This window comes from Gavia stellata, unplaced genomic scaffold (assembly GCF_030936135.1).
Source record: "Gavia stellata isolate bGavSte3 unplaced genomic scaffold, bGavSte3.hap2 HAP2_SCAFFOLD_34, whole genome shotgun sequence".
Taxonomy (NCBI): Eukaryota; Metazoa; Chordata; class Aves; order Gaviiformes; family Gaviidae; genus Gavia; species Gavia stellata.
Window position 1 is genome coordinate 4,713,638 of NW_026776320.1, and position 8,662 is coordinate 4,722,299.

The window sequence follows — 8,662 nt, forward strand, 5'->3', positions numbered from 1 at the left end:
TGTGTGCTTTGCTGTCTGAACTGTTGTACTGATCTGACCTGGAGTACACCCCTCCAGTGTCCTCTCTCTTAAGCCCCTGTCCAGTGGCCACTGTCAGAAGAAATTGGCAGAAATGGTAATTGGCAGAAGTTCCATCTGCGACAGAGTGCGCCTGACAGCCCTTTTGGGGCTAGAAAGGCCCGGCAAGAGCAACTTCTTGTCTGGGTCTCACCCGCAAATGTTTCTGCCTTAGTAAGGCTGCGTGGAAGTACATTCCACAGCTTCATTATGCACTTGTGTGAGAAACACTTTGATGACCCAGGCAGCAGCTGTGAAGCAGTGGATATCTTCTGGAACTTCCTGTTGCAGGAGAAATGGCAAATTGTCCCTCGCTAGTTACCATTTAGGTAATTTCTTTTTGTAATAGATGGTTGTCATAGCCTTTCTTTCCTATTATGCCCTCCCCTTCATGTTTCCTCTTGCTGGATGGAAGCCATTCTGTACTGGCGAGCATCCTGCTGCCCCTCTCTCTCCTCTTGCCTTCTGAGACTGACTGAAGGAGCCCTCCATACAGACACTCTGTTGTTGTGAAGGATGACAAAATGCTGGGTTTTCCTTCTTTCCATAGTCCTGAAACCGTATTTGCCTTTTTGGTCAATACCGAGTATTAAGCTGACATTTACCAAGTTTCTTCTGCAGTGTTTTCCACACAATCCTGATGGTGAGTTGTAAACCAGCTGTGCACATACAGGGTTTCCCCACCTGGTGTGTTATTTTGCATTTGTTAATACTGAGTTTCATCTGCTCGTTTACCTGGTCACTTAGTCCTGAGGGCCTCCTGCAGCTCTTCAGTCACTTCTAGACTTGAATGTTCCTGAGTAGCTTCATAGGTAACACAAACGTGATCATTCTTTTGTTGGCTTGCTTTTCCAGATCTTGGAGCAACTTCAGTTGTAGTCAGATGCAGCAAATCTCTTTCTGCTGTTAAAATTTATTGTTTCTTCCACTTTTTTTCCCCTCAGTCATTTATTAAACCATGACTAGCAAGTCAAGCACTGAGAACTTCTACATGTTAGTACACTCTGTTGAGTAGATGAGTCATGTTCTTGTGTGTGTGAGCCCAGTAGTCAAATAGACCCGGGAGGCAGGATTCTCTCTGCAGTAGCTGTGACTTCTCCCATTGTATAATCACCATTTGTCTGTTCATCTACCAAACTTAGTATTGGCTTAAAGCTATAGATGATAGGGTTGAACTTTCTCATTTGTTGTTCCCAGACCAAATCTGCGCTACATCCGGGAAGCCCGGGGAAGGGGGAGTGTACCGGTACCGAGCCCCGAAGCACAGTCAGCCTCAGGACTTCTATGCTTTAATGAATAAACACTCGCCGTGTCCTTTGCAGTCCCGGCTGTGGCTGTAGGGCTGTGTACTTGGTGAGCGGCTGTCACAGAGTCCGGGGGAGCAGGTGATAGAGTGGCTGTAAGGGGCTGCGGCTGCAGCTGCGGGCTGGGGGAGCCCCAGGTGGGGCCAGTGAGGCTGCTGGTGATGGCCCCTCCCTGTAAAGGGGCTGCTGGGGAGGGGCTGCTGCCGGTGTTGCCCTGCCCCGGGTGGCCGTGGCCGGGTCGGTGTGAGCCGCGGGAGGAGCAGAGCGGTCGCCGAGCGTGGCCAGGCTGCAGCTGCGGCTGCAGCGCGGGAGAAAAGGTGAGCGGGGCAGGGCGTCCCTTTTGGACCCCGAACGTCCCGGGCGGTGGTGGCCCCGGGGGTGGGGGGGGCGCCTCTGCCGAGTGCCGGGGCGGGTGCGGGGGGTTCGCTGGGGGCCAGGGAGCCCCTGCGGAGGGAGGGGCACTGGGTCTGGTGGCGGGGCTGCGCAGTGGAGTGGCGGTTCCCGGGGAAAGCCCCGAGGAAGGTGGCGGGGCCGGCGGGGGCCATGTCGGATGCAAGGGGAAGCGGCGGGGCCGCGGCGGCTGAAGGGGGGGCCGCGCCGCGCCGTGCCGGAGCCGGGGCCGGAGCCGGGGGGGCGGCCCGGGGCGGCCGTGTCGGAGCCGGAGCCGGGGGGGCGGCCCGGGGCGGCCGCGCCGTGTCGGAGCCGGAGCCGGGGCGGGGCGGCCCGGGACGGGGGGGCAGCCCGGAGCAGCGCTGGCGAGCGCGGGGCTGCGCTCGCGTCTCGGCGGGTCTTCCGCGTGCGGCGGAGGGCGGGTACGGTGTCCCTGCAGGGTCAGACAGCACGGCGGGCTGCCTCTGGCGGCATGCCGGAAGCAGCGCGTCGGCGGGGGTGCTTCGCGGAGCACGCCGGGAGGCGTAGTCTTCCGGCAGGGGGCTGCCGGGCGGCCATGCTGTGTTTGCCAGTGCATGCCGGGAGGTGTAGTTTTTGCGGACTCGGCTGCCGGGCAGCCGCGCTGCTCTCGGGCGCGTGCCGGGAGACGCAGTCCTTGCTACCGGCGGGGCCCCCGCTGCGCGGCGCGAGGTGTCGTTTTTGTTGCCGCTTTCGTGTGGTTTTCTGCCGGCTTCCAGCGGTGCCCGCTTCCCGGCAAGCGGCACCGCGGCTTGGGCGCCGCGCATGCGCGGAGGGTGCTGCTGTGCTCCACGTTGCCGTCCGCCGCTACGGGCGACGCGGTGCCTGCGGGGTGATGCCCCCGCGCCCGTTGCTGCCCCCCGGTAGGGAAACGCCGCCGCCCGACGTGCTCGGGGCGCCAAGCAGGGTCCTGCAGCGGCGGCACTGCAGCCCGGCGTTGGCGCGTCAGCAGTGGCCCCTCCGGCGCATGCGTGGTGCCCGAGAGCAGCATGGCGGCGCGGCGGGTAAGGGCCGCGGCCGCCGGTGAGGCGCGAGGCCTTGGGCGCCTGCGGGGGTGTCTCCTGCCCGCCGGGCGGGGGGCTGCGAACCGGCCGCTGTGGCAGGCTCCCGCTCCGCTGGCGGCGGGCCGGGTCCGGGCAGCCCCCGGGAGCCAGGCGAGGGCTGGTAGAAGGGCAGAGGGGAAGGAGGCGGACAGCTGCCCAGGCGCAGCCCCCGGCTGTCCCGTAGCCCCAGGCCACCCCCAAGCCCTGTCCCAGCGGCGGCAAGCTGGCCCTCGAATGCGCTTGGTTCTCCCTTAAGGAGGCGGGTGCCGTTAGCAGCCGTGCAGGGAAGGAGCGGGGTCTCCAGAAGTCCCTGCGGAAGGAGGGTCTCCGGCCATGCAGGGAAGGAGCTACGGTAATAACGGTCGCTGCTGCTTCTTTCCCTCTCCCAGAGGCTGTGCCGAGGGCAGGGTTGTCCGTTCCTCCCCCGGGGATGCCGTTGACTGTGCCCGCCTCCGGCTTGCGTGGGTTGTCGCTGCCCAGCCTCGCTCTCCTCGCGGCGGGGAAAAGGGACGGGCGGAGCGCTTACTGGCTGTGGGCAGGGGCTGCCGTGGCTGAAGCCGGGGAGGCCGGAGAAAGGTAAACCGGAAGAAATCAAAGGCCGTCCGGCTGGCAGCTGCCTCTCCCGCTGCAGGCATGGTGCTGGATGCAGGTGCTGGTGCTGGATGCACAGGGGATAATTCCACCTAGCATGCATACCTGAACAGTGTTAGTTTGTAGCTTATACTGCCTGTTACATACAAACGCGTTTGGTTTCCCGGTATTTTTATACATATTCATCTTATTTCTGAGAACTTGCTCGTACTCCTCTTTACTGTGTTCGCCAACTGGTCTCTATTTCTGCGCGAGCTTAGTCCTGGAATCACGTATACCATGTCTTTCAAAGCTGATTTCATACTCATCTTGCAGCTTTCTTATTTTTATGGCTCTGTACATCTGTTCTTCCAAGGCTAAGCTGTCTAAAGTGAGATTACTCTCGAGCTCCCTATCTTACAACTATTCTTACTATTTCTAAGTTACAAAGATTTCCCTTTTGTTTTGGTTACGTCTATTGAGCAATAGCTCTAACTGCTGGACTGCCTGAATTGGTACCGGTATCACACCCGGCACCAGCACTTCCCCTGAAGCCTGTCCCATAGCCCCAGGCCACCCCCAAGCCCTGTTATAATGGTGGCAAGGTGATCCTCGAATGTGCTTGATTCTCCTTTAACGCAGGTGCTGTTAGCAGCCGTGCTGGGAAGGATTAGCATCTCTAGCAGTCACAGAATCACAGAAGAAAATCACAGAATCATTAAGGTTGCCATGTCTACATTTTTTTTTTAATATATCCAGGGATGGTGACTCAACCACCTCCCTGGGCAGACTTTTCCAATGTTTGACCACTGTCTCAGTAGAGAAATTTCTCCTAATATCCAGTCTAAATCTCCCCTGGTGCAACTTGATGCCATTTCTTCTCATTCTATCACTAGTTACATGGGAGAAGAGACCAACACCCACCTCACCACAACCCCCTTTCAGGTAATCCGGCTGGAGGGGAGCTACAGTAATAACGGTTGCTGCTTGTTCTTTCCCTCTTTCAGAGGCTGCGCTGAGGACATGGTTGTCAGTTCCTCACCCGGGGATGCCGTTGACTGTGCCCGCCTCAGGCTTGCGTGGGTTGTCTCTGCCTAGCCTCACTCTCCTCATGGTGTCGGGGTGAAAAGGGACAGGCGGAGCGCTTACTGGCTGTGGACAGGAGCTGCCGCGGCTGAAGCTGGAGAGGCCAGAGAAAGGTAAAGAAGAAGAAATCGAAGGCCATCCAGCTGGCAGCTGCCTCCCACTGCAGCAAGAGAGAGCCTGCCTCTCCACGTGTGGAAGGATCCCTCTTTGTAGTCCACAGCAGGCCAGACCGCCAGTGTGTGCCGCAGGGTCTGTATGCGTCATCAAAAGCACCGTACAGCCGCGTAGTGTGCGAGCGAGGCTATGTGTCTAGGAAGCCTCGTCTCGTAAGAGCTGTGAGAAGCCCACGTATTCTCTTAGGTGGAGCACAGCAGAGAGACTGGACTTACGGAAGAACAAGGGGATATTAAAGAAAATCATAACCAAGAAATCTCTCCAAACCAAATGATTGTTTAGATAGCCAACATTGGTTTATTGCAGTGCTGGGTGCATGGGGGGTTCCTCTTCCTAGTGTGCACACTGGGTTGAAGTAATGACAAGTATTTAAAACACTTAACAAAGTTAGTTATGCCCACTGGTCCCACCCCTTAACTATTGGTTAGTACCTTTCTACTTCAGCTTAAAGATACAGTTCTCTTTTAATTCACTACACATGCCCAGAGAGTAGGGAGCTTATTTGTGCTGGGGGCATTTTCTAGCTAGGAGGCGTGGTTTTCACATGATAATGAGGCAGGTCAGCCTTAGGATACTATTTTGGCACTGTTTCTTTAGAATTCGTCCTTGTGTTAACCCTTGTTAGTTAGTGGAAACAGCTTTTATCTTTAATATGTCTAAACACCAGGTGCATTTCTTACAAGGTATCTTCTTTCCATTCTTTTCACATATTTTTGACCTTGTGTTTCAAGATGTTCTATAACATTTTGCCCCTTTGAGACTTACAGATATATTTTATAATTCCCATAAGTCTCAATCTTCCTTTACTGAGGTTTCACCAGCTAAACAGATGGTGGTGGTATTTATCATTTTTCTGGCTAGGCCTTGCCACACATTCTCCAACCTAGAAAAGAAAGAAAAATAAATTATACTTCATTTCTCAACCTGATTACGCAATAGTGCAGTTTAAGAGTCCTGCCGATATGGCTCTCCACTTGTCCTCAAGCTCTAGCGGAGGAGTTGGTTTAACTCATGTGTAGTGGACCTGGGAGTTAGTTCCTTCTACCTTTACAGTGGTTTGGTCATGAGCTCAGTCTGTGTTCTGGCATTATCATTATGTCAACTCAGCAATGTGGTTAGGCTCATTATTTGCCCATACACAATCACAACTTATGGTTTAGCAACTTCTGTGTTTGTACCAAGTTTACTTAAAGAGGTCTGTCCTTTGTATACTAATTAAATTGTTTAAGTCTTTAGTATCAATCCCCCCCTTTTTTGAGGTAGTTAGATTTTCTTACTACTTCCATATATTGTTCTCTTAGTGTCACCGAAATGGGGAATGAAACTCCTTAACACTGGGTGTATTAAAGAGCAAGCATTACTGTATTCAGTGCCGGGTGCATGGGGAATTTCTCCGCCTAGCATGCACACCAGTTTGAAATCGTGACCAGTATTTGAAACAGTTAACAAAGTTAGATAAGCCTACTGGTCGCACCCCTTAACTAACTAGTGTTAGTACCTTTCTCACTTCATCTTAAAGATATAGTTCTCTTTTTTAATTCACTACACATGCCCAACGAGTAGGGGGCTTATTTGGGTTGGGGGCATTTTCTAGCTAGGAGGTGTGGTTTTCACATTATAATGAAGCAGGTCAGCCTCGGGACACTATTTTGGCACTGTATTCTATTTTCCTAGCGTTTGTCCTTGTGTTAATCCTTGTTGTAAGTTAGTGGAGAGAGTTTTTATCTTTAATATGTCTAAATACCAGGTGTGTTCATTACAAAGTATGTTCTTTCCATTCTTTTCACCCATTTTTGACCTTGTGTTTCAAGATGTTCTATAACAGGAGGAGAGAAGGAGAAAGAAGCATCTGAACTGTCAAAGTCTAGAGTGAGAGCTGCGGTGAGTCCCAGGCCCTCGGAGCCCTGTCACCCCTCTTCGGTGTCCTGGTCCCTCTCCTTCCCGTGCTGCTGTGATGATTTTTTGTTTTCACGTTATAATGAAACAAGTCAGCCTTAAAAAACTATTTTGGCACTCTGTTCTATTTTCCTAGAATTTGTCCTTGTGTTAGTCCTTGTTGTTAGTTAGTGGAGAGTTTTTATCTTTAATACAACTAAATACCAGGTGTATTCGTTACAAAATATCTTCTTTACAGTCTTTCCATTCTTTTTCACTTATTTTGACCCTGTGTTTCAATATGTTCTGTAACATTAGTACAACTTATGCAGATTCCTATAATAACTACAGTCCTGACTACCTAAATTACTCCTTTGAACAACATGGCTAACCATCCTTTTAGAGATTATCTACCTAATTCTTGGAGGATTTTGTTGAGCCAATTATTTTCTGCTGCCTCCCCAATTGCTCTGCTGTCTTTTGCTACTTCTCTCATTTTATCTAATTGTTCTTGCAGGTTATCAGTGATATTTGGGATGTGGATACAGCAGTGTTTGTCTAATTTAAGATATCTACACACCCCTTGTTCTTTAACTAATAGCAAGTCTAAGGCTAGCCTATTTTGTAAAGCCATTTTAGTATTAGCTTGGACCTGTTTATTGATAATCTGGAGTCTTTTTTGACTGGCTCTTGACAAGGCTTCTAGTTGCCAAGTCAGATTTTCTATTAATATTCGATTTTCTAAAGCCCGTTAGTCCTGGTAATAGGAAACTTTGGAATCCCCAATCAAGTTGTACTGCTGTGGAAGGCCCAATCCAAACATTAGGGTCTTTTTCTGTCTCAGTATCTCTTTTAATTCCTTCCCAATATCGGGCTTTGATTGGACTCTTTTTCCATGTAAAACATAGGGTCAATAATCCTAAAGTTACTTGTCTAATTACCGTCCTAAGCTGTGGTTGGGTAGTCCAATACCCATCTGATGTGACCCATGTCATGTAACCTGGGGACGGAATGACTTGTCCACAATTTTCAGTTGAGACATTTTGTTTCTTACACTGTTCCATTGTCATCAAAGTAGAATTTAGGATTGATATTTCATAATAATTTAAGACATTGGTTTGGCTAATATTATAAATAGGCTTTGTGCCCCAATTAAAGCACCAATCCACATTTCGTATATATTTCCAATACCCTTCCAAAGGTCAGGTCCAAGTCTTGAGGTTTTTCCCTAAGGTTAGTACATTCCAGAGCGGTGGTTGCATTACGTACTGTGTTATTAGTGACACAGTCTCGGTAATCCTGCATTCTGTCTGCCAGATGCTGCTAATGCTATTTGCAAAAACTGGGCGTTTAAGGGTTGCGATCCCCCGGGACAACATTGTTCCTCTGAGCCCCTCCCAAATACTGTCCTATTATCTCCTGATCTCCAAGGAGTAGCATCTTGTAAAACATCGCTACCTCTTTGTCTACACTTGTTGTCTTTATCTAAATAATAGGAAACGTTAGCCCGTTTAAAGGCTCCTGTGATGTCATCATATTAGTCTAGTAAAGATGAATTTACCGGTATAGTACCCCATGGGATGGGCTGACTAGCCAAATGAGGAACTGGGATACATGCTGTAACACTGGTAAGATTGCACATTCTGCCAAACCTTTGTATCAAAGTTAGAATTAAGTTTTCATCTAAGTCTGCATTGGCCTCTCCGTCTGTATTGGCTTCTGCACTTCCTGACATCACTGCAAGAGATATAATCCAGAACTTCAGGATTCCTGAGTTAATTTTAAGTGTAAAGGTCCTTCTTGTTTGACAGTCCATTCTGATGATGTGGCTGGCTTGATCCTGCTGTGATGTATCCATGGAGTGACTCCTTCAAGTCCGACAGCTGTTGTAGGTGGTGAGTAAAATCTGGAGAGGTCCTTTCCACTTCTCCTTCAACGGTTTGTCTGACCATCTCCTCAGATACACCCAGTCTCTGGGTTGGTATCGATCCACAGGCATGTCCAGGGATAGTGGTGAACTCACAGTGACGTGCCTGTGGAGAGAGGACAGAACCTTTCCTAGAGAGATAATACACTCTTTCAGGTAATGTTTTCCCATGATTTCAGGATTAACTCCTGTTTCTGTCATCTGATAAGGTTTATCGT